Raw genomic sequence first — 11,477 nt, forward strand, 5'->3', positions numbered from 1 at the left:
TCGATTCCTGTTTTGGTTGGTTTGGAGATTCGATTTTACTGTTGGGGTGACTTTTGGAAACTCGAGATTTCTTTTCTCTACGGTAGCTATGAAGGTATCAAAGGGATCTCGGTCTTTACTCTCCGTTTGAGTCTTCTTTTTGATTGGATTGGAGATTCGATATCTCTGTTGGGGTGACTTTTGGCAATTCGGGATTTTCCGGTATCTTCGATCGTCTCTTGATCTATTTGGGGATCCGCATTTATGTATTCCCTCCATCACTGATTCAGATTTGGCAAAGCGAATAGTTTTGTTTGTGATCCGGATATGGATATCTGGTTTAAGTGGAAGTCAGGATCTCATTTGTATTGGGTTTCGAGGTGATTCTCTGCAGATATCCTTTAATGGAATCGAGTTTTGCCGTGCTAACTGGGATCTGATTTTTTGTGTTCTGCTGGAGTGTTTTGATACGGGGGATCTGTATTTATTGCTGGTCTACGGGTATAAATGGATCCTCTCCCCTGTTGAGCAGATTCATCACACACCTTTCTCTCTGTTTGCTTTTGGTTTTCCTCGAATTCAGTTCCTGCTTCTCTTTGTTTTCCCGTCTTTTCCTTGGAGTTTCATCATGTCTCAGAGTATGGTTCTCGGTCAAAGCTTGGCTACTAAGAGTGTTGTTCCGCCTGTTGTGAAGCGCAAGGTCAAGATTCCATATTTTGACAATACTGCGCTGATTGAGGGTTACTCTAAGACGATCATTGGAAGGTGTATGAATCCACGAGCGCAGGATATGCAGATGCTCTTGTTCATGTTCCCTCGTATCTGGCGTTTGGAGGGCAAGTTTGTTAGGGCTGATCTTGGAATGGGTAAATTCCAATTTGACTTTGATGATGAAGCGGATATCATTGAGGTGCTGAAGATGGTTCCTTTTCACTTCGATCATTGGATGGTGTCTATGGTTCGATGGAGTCCTACTGTCGACCCTATGTATCCTTCGTCTCTCGTCTTTTGGGTTCGTGTTATGGGGGTTCCTTTCCAGTTTTGGGCTGAACCTACCTTCCGGAGCATTGGTGCGGACATTGGGAGTGTCCAAGAGGTCGACATCGATGGGGGGGGGGAGAGTTTAGGTGGTGGTTGATGGTTTCAAACCATTATGCTTTCAAACTGAGGTGGAGTTCTATAATGGAGAGGAGACTTCTGTAACTCTTCGCTATGAACGTCTCTTTGGCTACTGTTCTCATTGTTTCAGTCTATGTCACGACAAGGTGCATTGTCCGCTTTTGCAAGTGGTTATTGAGGAAGAAGCTGACATCCCAGAGCCGGAGGAGGTTGATGTTCGCCGTACCCAGAGTTACAAAGGAGCGGTTAAGTCTGAACGGAAGTTTGGTTCAGAGCATGCGGGTTCATCTCGTGGGGGAAACCGAGGTAGGTCGACTAGGGACAACTCTCATGCTGAGGGTAAACGCCCTCTTGAAGGGAAGGTGGGGAGAGATTCCCAACCCCAGTCGGAGATCGCAGTTGGTGAACCTTTGGCGAAGCAAAGGCGTTTTCAAACCTATGTACAATACAATGAACATAGGTTCTCGAGGAAGGCTGCTAAGGGGTCGAGTCACTTGCAAACTAATACTCTTCAGGCTCCGGTTAAGGTGGTTCGTAAGGCTCTTTTTCAGGAGGAGGAGGTTACGGTTTCGGTGCCTGCAGTTGCAGAGTTGTCAGAGCAGACTGAGGAGGAGTCCACAGTCGCTGCTCCGGTTATTACGACCATGACCGAGGGCGAGCTGCCTAACTCAGGTAGTATCCCACCGGTGCTACACATAGAGGTTCAGCGGGCTGCTTCTGTTGAAGTGGAGGCTTTGCAGGATGTTGGCTCTAGCTTGTCGGATACAGGTATTGTTACTGGGGTTGCAGGTTTGGTCATGGAGGGGATGGAGGACAATCCGATGACAGGTGTTTTAGCGTCGGATGGCACGGAGGTTGTGCTGGAGGAGGAGGCTGATTCTGGTGTGACTGCTGACAAGGATGACGGTGCTGGAGAGACTCTTGTTTTTCGTGATGATACAAACACGGGTAAGGTGCCAATGGATACTGACCTCCCTTCGGTGGTTGCGGGCGTTTCATCAGGTTTGCTTGACAAAACGCGCAAAGGTAAAGGTCTGATGGGCTTAAAGGGGGTGGGCTCTAAGAAGCTCAATGTGTATTTGAGGGGTACACCTCGCAAGAGGCCTGCTCCGAAGGCTGGGGAGCTGACCAACCCGAAACCGAAGGATGAGGATAAGGGTGCAGCAGGTGGATCCAATCCACCAATTCCAAAGGCTGATAAATGAAGATTTTAAGCTGGAACTGCCAAGGGCTTGGTAACAAAGCCACGATTGGATATCTTAGGGATTTATGGGGGAAACATAGACCAGATTTTTTGTTTCTTTCTGAGACTAGACAATCTTTTTCTGTTTTGGAACCTTTTGTTGGTCATTTTGGTTTTTCAGATTTAAAAACGGTTGAACCGGTTGGTTGTAGTGGTGGTCTTGCACTATTTTATAATAATAATAATAATAATAATAATAATAATAATGTTTCCATTATATTTGAGTCCAATAGAATTATTGATGTGGAAGTTCTTTTTAAAGGAAAATTAATTTATCTCTCTTTTATCTATGGTGATCCGGTTCCAAAGAACCGGGAGTTGGTTTGGGAACGTTTAACAAGAATTGGTTTAAGTCGTGACTCTCCTTGGTTTTTAATTGGAGATTTCAATGAGTTAAAAGGTAATCATGAGAAGCGGGGTGGTGCTTTACGAAATGCGTCTTCTTTTGTGCCTTTCAACACAATGATTCGGCACTGCGGATTACTAGAGTTCCCCGCTCTTGGGGATAGTCTCTTCTGGAGAGGGTGGCGGGATAAGAAACCAATACGCTGTCGGTTAGACCGGGCTTTGGCGAATGAGGAGTGGCATGATCTTTTTAAGGATTCTTTCACGGAGTATCTACCAATGATTGCCTCGGATCACAAGCCCTTGTTGGCAGTTATTGAGGATAATATTCGAAGGGGTCGAAGCAGTTTTCGTTTTGACAGACGGTGGCTAGATAAGGAAGATTTCCTAGGTGTGGTGGCCGAGGGTTGGGAGTCTTTACCGGGAGGCGAATCTGCTCCTAATCTGGTGGATAAAATTACAACATGCCGTCGTGCCATATCTCGGTGGCGGAAAGAGCAACAGCCCCATGGGCGGGAAACAATTGAGGACTTAAAGGCCAAACTAGCATTGACTCAGGAAAATGATACGACAACGGTTGATGAGCTTGCGGAGCTTACTTGGCGGTTGCGGGAGGCGTATAGGGATGAGGAGGTGTACTGGTATCAAAAGAGTAGAAGTCGGTGGATGCGCTTTGGTGATCATAATACCAGTTATTTTCATGCTCAGACGAAGCAACAACGTGTTCGGAACCGAATTATTGGCCTACATGATCAAAATGGTATTTGGACGACGGAGGAGAGGGATGTCCAAAATATTGCGGTGTCCTATTTTCAAGATTTATTTACTTCTTCAAATCCTTCGGACTTCTCGGAGATGTTGGATGAGATCCAGCCGTCTATCTCACGGGAGACGAATGATTTTCTGACTCGGGAGGTGTCTGAGCAAGAGATCAAACAAGCTTTATTTCTAATGCATCCGGATAAGGCTCCGGGTCCGGATGGTATGACTGCTCTATTCTATCAAAAGGCGTGGGCCACGGTGAAAGCGGACTTGGTTCTGGTAGTCAATTTCTTTTTGCAGAATGGGGATTTTGACAAAAGGTTAAATGTGACTAATATATGTCTCATTCCGAAGGTGGATAAGCCAACTCGGATGACGGAATTACAGCCTATTAGCCTTTGTAACGTTGGTTATAAAATCATTTCTAAGGTTTTGTGTCAGCGGCTTCGTACGATCCTCCCATCTCTAGTCTCGGAAACGCAGTCGGCATTTGTGGAGGGTCGGTTAATTTCGGATAACATTTTGATTGCTCAAGAAATGTTTCATGGTCTGCGGACTAACCCTTCTTGTAAGGGGAAGTTCATGGCTATTATAACAGATATGAGTAAAGCTTATGATCGGGTGGAGTGGTCTTTTGTTGAGCATTTACTTCGCCGGTTTGGTTTTTGTGAAAAGTGGATATCCTGGATTATGTGCTGTGTAAAGTCGGTTCAGTATAAACTCCTGATTAATGGCCAGGCATATGGCTCTATTATTCCTTTTAGGGGGTTGCGTCAGGGAGATCCTTTGTCGCCCTATCTTTTTATTCTTTGTACGGAGGTGCTCATTGCACAGTTTCGGAAAGCAGAACAGCTGAAACTTCTTACTGGGATCAAGGTGTCGACGGCGAGTCCGGCCATTTCCCATCTTTTGTTTGCGGATGATAGTATTTTTTTCTGTCGGGCTACGAAGGAACAGTGCGAGGTGGTACTTGGGATTCTTAGGAAGTATGAACGGGCCTCTGGTCAACAGATTAATTTTCAGAAATCTTCCGTCCAATTTGGTCACACTGTGGATAATGCACTGCAGGAGGATTTAAAAGGGGTTTTGGGGATCACACAATTGGGCGGGATGGGAACTTATTTAGGGATTCCGGAAAGCTTGGGGGGGGCAAAAACAAAGATTTTCTCCTTTGTTCAGGACAAATTGCAAGCGAGGGCTAGTGGGTGGCCGACTAGATTACTACTGCGATACCCATGTTTGTTATGTCGTGTTTCCGGTTGCCAAAGAAGGTCACGCGGAAACTGACGAGTGCAATTTCAAATTTTTGGTGGAGTTCGAGTGCACAGTCCAGAGGTTTACATTGGGTGGCATGGGATAAATTGTGTAATGGTAAAGATGCAGGGGGAATGGGTTTTTGATGTCTGGATGATTATAATACCGCACTGCTGGCGAAGCAGCTTTGGCGTTTGATCACAGTTCCAGATTCTCTTTTTGCACGGGTTTTTAAAGGTCGTTACTATCGACATTCTGATCGTATGGATCCGATTAAATCATATTCCCCATCCTATGGATGGCGAAGTATAGTTTCTGCTCGCTCTCTGGTTAATAAAGGACTCATTAAACGGGTAGGATCTGGTGTATCCGTTTCTGTATGGACTGATCCATGGATCACTGCCCAATCCCCGAGACCAGCTTTGAGTACAGGGTCCTCTTTTGATCCTACGCTCCGCGTTATAAACCTCATCGACAGGAATTCTAATTCTTGGAATATGGCTCAACTTACGGCTACGTTTGTACCGGAAGATGTGGCCATTATTTCTGCCATAGCATTACGCCAGCCGGATAAACCGGATCTAATGGGATGGCATTTTACCAAGTCTGGTAAGTACTCGGTTAAATCAGGGTATCACACACTTCGTTCTAGCTCCCTGGCTAGTCCTGGAGCAGAGGTGATTGGTCCAAGTTTTGAGTTGTGATTCCATATGTGAAGTTTGCAGTATTGAGGAGGAAACGATCAATCATACCCTCTTTCAATGTCCGCCAGCTCGCCAGGTTTGGGCTTTGTCGAATTTCCCGACGGCCCCTGATGTTTTCCCTTCGGATTCGATTTACACAAACATGGATTTCTATTTTGGAGATTCACAAACGTCCTAAACCAGGAATTTTTCCCCTGGATTTTGTGGTATATTTGGAAGGCCAGAAATGATAAACTTTTTAGTAATTTGGATTCCAATCCCCTAGCTATCTTGCGGCTAGCGGAGGACGAGGCCAAAGCATGGGATCGGGCGCAGACAGATGATATGGTCTCAGAACCGGATCACATGACTGCGACTGTTCCTAGTGTGCGGGGGAGTTTTGGGGTCCCTAGGACTCTTTCAGGATATATTTGTTTTATTGATGGTTCTTGGAAAGCAACAGATTGTTATGCGGGAAAAGGATGGTTTTGCACGTCGCCTTCGGGCGACTCACCCACTATGGGTGCAGCCAACTTTCGCTGTAGTCTCTCCCCTCTTCATACTGAGGTTGAAGCCCTTATTTGGGCTATGCGATGTATGATTGGGGCGGATAACCAATCTGTAGTCTTCCTCACAGACTGCTCTGACTTAGTGAAGATGGTGTCTTCGCCTTCCGAGTGGCCAGCATTTACACCTTATTTGGAGGACATCAAGGCGGATATGGAGGAGTTCGTTTCCTTCAAGCTACTCTATGTTCCTCGCTCGCAGAATGGTAAGGCGGACAATTTGGCGCGACGTGTTCGTTCTCATCCGCATCTAGTTACCTTTGTAAATAATGTCCCTTCCTATTCGCTTGTTTGAGCTAATCTTGTAAGTTGTTGTCAAAAAAAAAAAAAAAAAAAAAAAAACATAAACACTCCTTCCTCTGAAGATCTCACTCCCTCTCCCTTGCTTAGTCCAAGTAAGTTCTTAGTTTAGTAGTCTCGAGAGTATAACGTAGATCTGTTCGCTTGAGTTCTATTACTGGTGTGCTACGGTAATAGTTCGTGATCGGTTGTATCCTGAGATTCATAAATCGTGATTGTCCGAAAGCACTTACGGCCGATTTATTGAATTAAGGAAAGAGATATCATATCTCGCCTCCGTGATTTATTTACTGCTTTATATTATGCTGTTGTAATTCGTTTCTGATTTCGTTAATTTAAATATAATTCGCATATTTTCTCAATTCGATTTTTGCGCTCCTAACAGTCTTAATTCAATAAATCTGCTTTCTGCTTATCGCTTTAAACGGATTGAGAATTTTTCGAATTTTTTATTAATTTTAAAAACGATTTCAAAATCTTCTGAAAAATTGTTTCTGCTTTCATCTTTCGGTGCTTACGCAGAAAGTTTTTGAAGAACGCTTTTACTTTAATTATTTCTTCTCTACTCTCTCTGGTTTCCACGAACGCTCTTAATTGAGTGAGTTTGTGAAACAAGTTTCTGCGAACGCTTGTTAAGCGAGTTTGCAAAACTAATTCAGTGTAATTTAATTACTTGAATTGTTTGATTAATATATTAATCAGATTTGTTTATTGTAAAACAGAAAAATGTCTGGAGACAACACCAACGTTGACGGTGATAGGGTTCCTGCAACCCCTGTTGAAACTCCTGCGGAGTTGGCTTTACGCCTTGCTAAAGAACTTGAAAAGACGAAGCTTACCGATTCGGGTATGGAAAACGTGCGCCGAAATATGTTTGGTAATGGATCAACCCACATGGGGATACTACCTTCGGCTTCCCAAGGGATGATGCCAGATAAGTTCGATGGCAAAGCTGGGTTCAAAACGTGGCAAAACAAGATGCAGTACTACTTGGCCAGCATGAACATGGAAAGGTACCTCACAGAGGATCCACCAATGCTTCCACAAGGTGACACTGACATGTATGTGGTTGGAAGTATGGATAGTTGGGCTCAAGGAGACTACTGTTGCAAAGGTCAGATTCTGAACCGTTTGGTCAATGATCTGTATGACCTCTACAGTATGTACAAGACTTCAAAAGCATTGTGGCTAGCTTTGGAGACCAAGTACAAGACTGATGAGTCTGGGATGCAGAAATTCTCAACTACGAAGTTCCTGAACTTCAAGATGGTGGATTCCAAACCAATTATGGAACAAGTGGAAGCTCTTCAACGCATCTTTTAGGAGATCGATTTGGAAGGGATGTCGATCTGCAATGTCATCAAGACGAATTGCCTGATCGAGAAGCTACCACCAGGCTGGTCGAATTTCAAGCATTACCTTAACTTCAAGCGTAAGGCAATGTCTCTTGATGATCTCATCCGTCGATTGAGAGTTGAGGACAACAATCGTGGAGCACATTCGGATGCTCAAAGCCAAGGGCATGATGTTCATGTAGCTGAGCATAAGGCCAAGTTTAAAGGCAAGGGTAAAGGGATCTATATTCCTCATAAACCGTTGAAGGTGTCATCTGGACCAAACTTCAAGAAGAGCAACCTTGAGAGGAAGTTCAAAGGGAAGTGTCATCATTGTGGTAAGATTGGACACAAGGCTGAAATTTGCAAAAGCAAAGCAAAAGATCTCAAGTTGCAAGCAAACCTAACTGAAGAAGACATGGTTGCGGTGGTTACTGAATGTAACATGGTGGAAGACAACCCAATGGAGTGGTACTACGACACTGGTGCTACCACACACATATGCTCTGATAGGACCATGTTCACCACCTACGAGAAGAACAAGTCAAATGAGCAGCTTTTCATGGGCAACACGGTGGTGTCCAAGATTGAAGGTAAAGGCAAAGTGGTTCTGAAGCTAACTTCTGATCGTGAGCTCACCTTGCAGAACGTGAAGCACGTACCTGACATGTGGAAGAATCTCATCTCTGGAACAGTGCTAAGCAAGCATGGTTTTTCCATTAATTTTGAGGCTGATAAGTTAGTTCTTAAGAAAAATGGGATGTATTTGGGAAAGGGTTTTGTTAAGGGTGGACTGATCAAAATGTCTGTAACGACAGTCCATCCGAAAATTGTAGCTTCTGCTTCTGTTGCTGAAATGAAAGAAAACCCTATTGCTTACTTGGTTGAGTCGTTTACTACTTGGCATGAACGTTTAGGACATGTCAATTACAAAACAATGCGAAAAATGCAAAACTTGAATTTGATTCCGAAATTCAAAACTAACCAAGAAAAATGTGAAGTGTGCGTACAGGCCAAACTCACTAAAACTCCCTCTCCACGCGTTGAAAGAACAACCGAACCTCTAGGTTTAATTCACACAGACTTATGTGATTTAAAGTATGTGCAAACTAGAGGTGGTAAGAAATACTTTGTTACCTTCATTGATGATTGCACAAGATTTTGCTATGTATATCTCTTGCATAGCAAAGATGAAGCACTGGAAAAATTCAAAGAGTTCACCCTCGAAGTAGAAAATCAGCTTCAGAAAACTATAAAAGTAGTTCGAAGTGATAGAGGAGGAGAATATAATGAGCCATTCAATGCATTTTGCAGAGAAAAAGGCATTATACATCAGACAACCGCTCCCTACTCACCAGAATCTAATGGAGTAGCGGAACGAAAGAATCGAACTCTGAAAGAGATGATGAATGCGTTGTTGCATGAATCTGGGTTAGCCCAGAACATGTGGGGGGAAGCTTTGCTTACCACTAATTACATCCTCAACAGGATACCGCATAAGGTTACTGGTAAGTCACCATATGAACTTTGGAAAGGTACAGTACCTTCGTACAAATACCTCAAAGTGTGGGGGTGTCTAGCAAAAGTGGCTGTACCACCTCCTAAAAAGGTCACAATTGGGCCTAAGACCGTAGACTGTATCTTCATCGGATATGCACATAACAGTAGTGCATATCGATTTCTGGTTCATAAATCAGATATTCCAGATATCCATGTGAATACAGTTATGGAGTCGAGAAATGCTTCATTTTTTGAAGACATTTTTCCCTGTAAGAAAACTCAAAAACGGACTCGTGAACAACGAGATGCAGCGACTTTGGAAGCTGGCAATACTTTGAGTACTACTTCTGTAGAAATAGAACTGGAACCTAGAAGAAGCAAACAAGCTCGCAAAAGTAAATCATTTGGTGATGATTTTCTGATGATGGCATTTCTAGCTGAAAATCTACCAAGAACATACGCAGAAGCTATGTCTACACCTGATGCACATTATTGGAAGGAAGCAGTCAAAACTGAAATAGACTCTATCATGCAACATCATACTTACGAGATGGCAGATCTACCACAAGGATTTAAGCCTTTGGGATGTAAATGGATTTTTACAATAAAACGAAAACCAAATGGCGATATTGAGCGGTACAAGGCTAGGCTTGTAGTGCAAGGATTTCGGCAAAAAGAAGGTTTAGATTTCTTTGATACCTATTCACCGGTAACAAGACTATCTTCGATCAGGATGCTCATAGGTATTGCAGCCTTGAGAAATCTTGAAATCCATCAAATGGATGTAAAAACTGCTTTTCTTCATGGAGATTTAGAAGAGGAAATCTACATGAAACAACCTGAGGGATTTGTTATTCCAGGACAAGAACACAAAGTGTGTAAACTTGTGAAGTCATTATATGGACTCAAACAGGCTCCTAAGCAGTGGCATGAGAAGTTTGACAGTATGATGATGTCTAATGGTTTTCGCATTAATGAATGTGACAAATGCATATACTACAAAACTACTCCATCAGGGTACATTTTGTTATGCTTATATGTAGATGATATGCTCATCATTGGCAGTAACAAAGACATCATCACTCAAACGAAAAACATGCTCAAAAGAAATTTTGACATGAAGGACTTGGGTTTAGCAGATATAATTTTGGGGATAAAAAAATCATCAGAACTGATGAGGGCCTTATCTTGTCTCAAACCTACTATGCGGAAAAAGTGCTTGATCGATTCAAGCATTACTCAAATGGGACTGCAAAAACTCCAGAGGATCCTCAAATTCACTTAACCAAAAATTCTGGTGAACCTGTGCAACAGGTGGAGTATGCAAGAGTAATTGGCAGTCTAATGTACTTGACAAACTGTACAAGACCGGATTTAGCGCACTCTGTAAATGTACATAGTCGCTACACAAGTAATCCAGGACATAAGCATTGGATGGCTATAGCTAGAGTTTTGGACTATCTACGTTATACAAAAGATCATGGCTTGCACTATGGTAGAGAACCCGGAGTTTTGGAAGGTTACAGTGATGCCAACTGGATCGCAGACTCGAGAAACTCAAAATCCACAAGTGGATATGTTTTTACACTTGGAGGTGCAGCAGTGTCCTGGAAGTCTTCCAAACAAACTCTGGCAGCTAAATCAACTATGGAATATGAATTCATAGCTTTGGAGATAGCTATGTCAGAAGCTGAATCACTTCGTAATTTCTTGGAAGACATCCCAATGTGGGGGAATCCTGTGCCTGCAATACGTGTACACTGTGATAGCGAATCGGCTTTGGGCAGGGCAAGGAATACCCATTACAATGGCAAATCTCGTCACATCAGACGGAGACATAAAACGTTAGACAACTTATCTCAACTGGTGTAGTTACGATTGATTACATCAATACGAAAGAAAACCTAGTGGATCCATTTACAAAAGGTTTGGCGCGAGATCAAGTTATAAAATCATCAAGAGGAATGGGTTTAAAGCCTACGACTTAAGAGGATGTTTGATGGTAACCCCACCTACTCAGATTGGAGACCCCATGACCTAGGTTCAAAGGGACAACTAAATCAAGCTGAATCTGCTACAAGCACTAGAAGAATTTTGTTTTTTTCCCAGTTCCTAGAGTGATGTAAAGTGCTTCCTGTATGTTAGAGGTTAAGCATATGCTTTTAATGATTTGAAATGTAGCTTTGTAAAATATTTAAAATAATTACAGGATATTTCTTTAAATACAAGCAGCTTATGAAATCACCTTGTGAGTGTGAAATGGGGCCGTTTCTAGGAGAATATATGAGGCTATACTCTCCAAGTTCACTCATGATTAACCAGGCATGTTCAAGGCCACAATGAACACAATAGACAACCTCGTTCTACGAGAAAACGAAGCTGTGTTATACCT

This window comes from Camelina sativa, chromosome 20, assembly GCF_030686135.1.
Source record: "Camelina sativa cultivar CO46 ecotype springtype chromosome 20, ASM3068613v1".
NCBI classification, from domain to species: domain Eukaryota; kingdom Viridiplantae; phylum Streptophyta; class Magnoliopsida; order Brassicales; family Brassicaceae; genus Camelina; species Camelina sativa.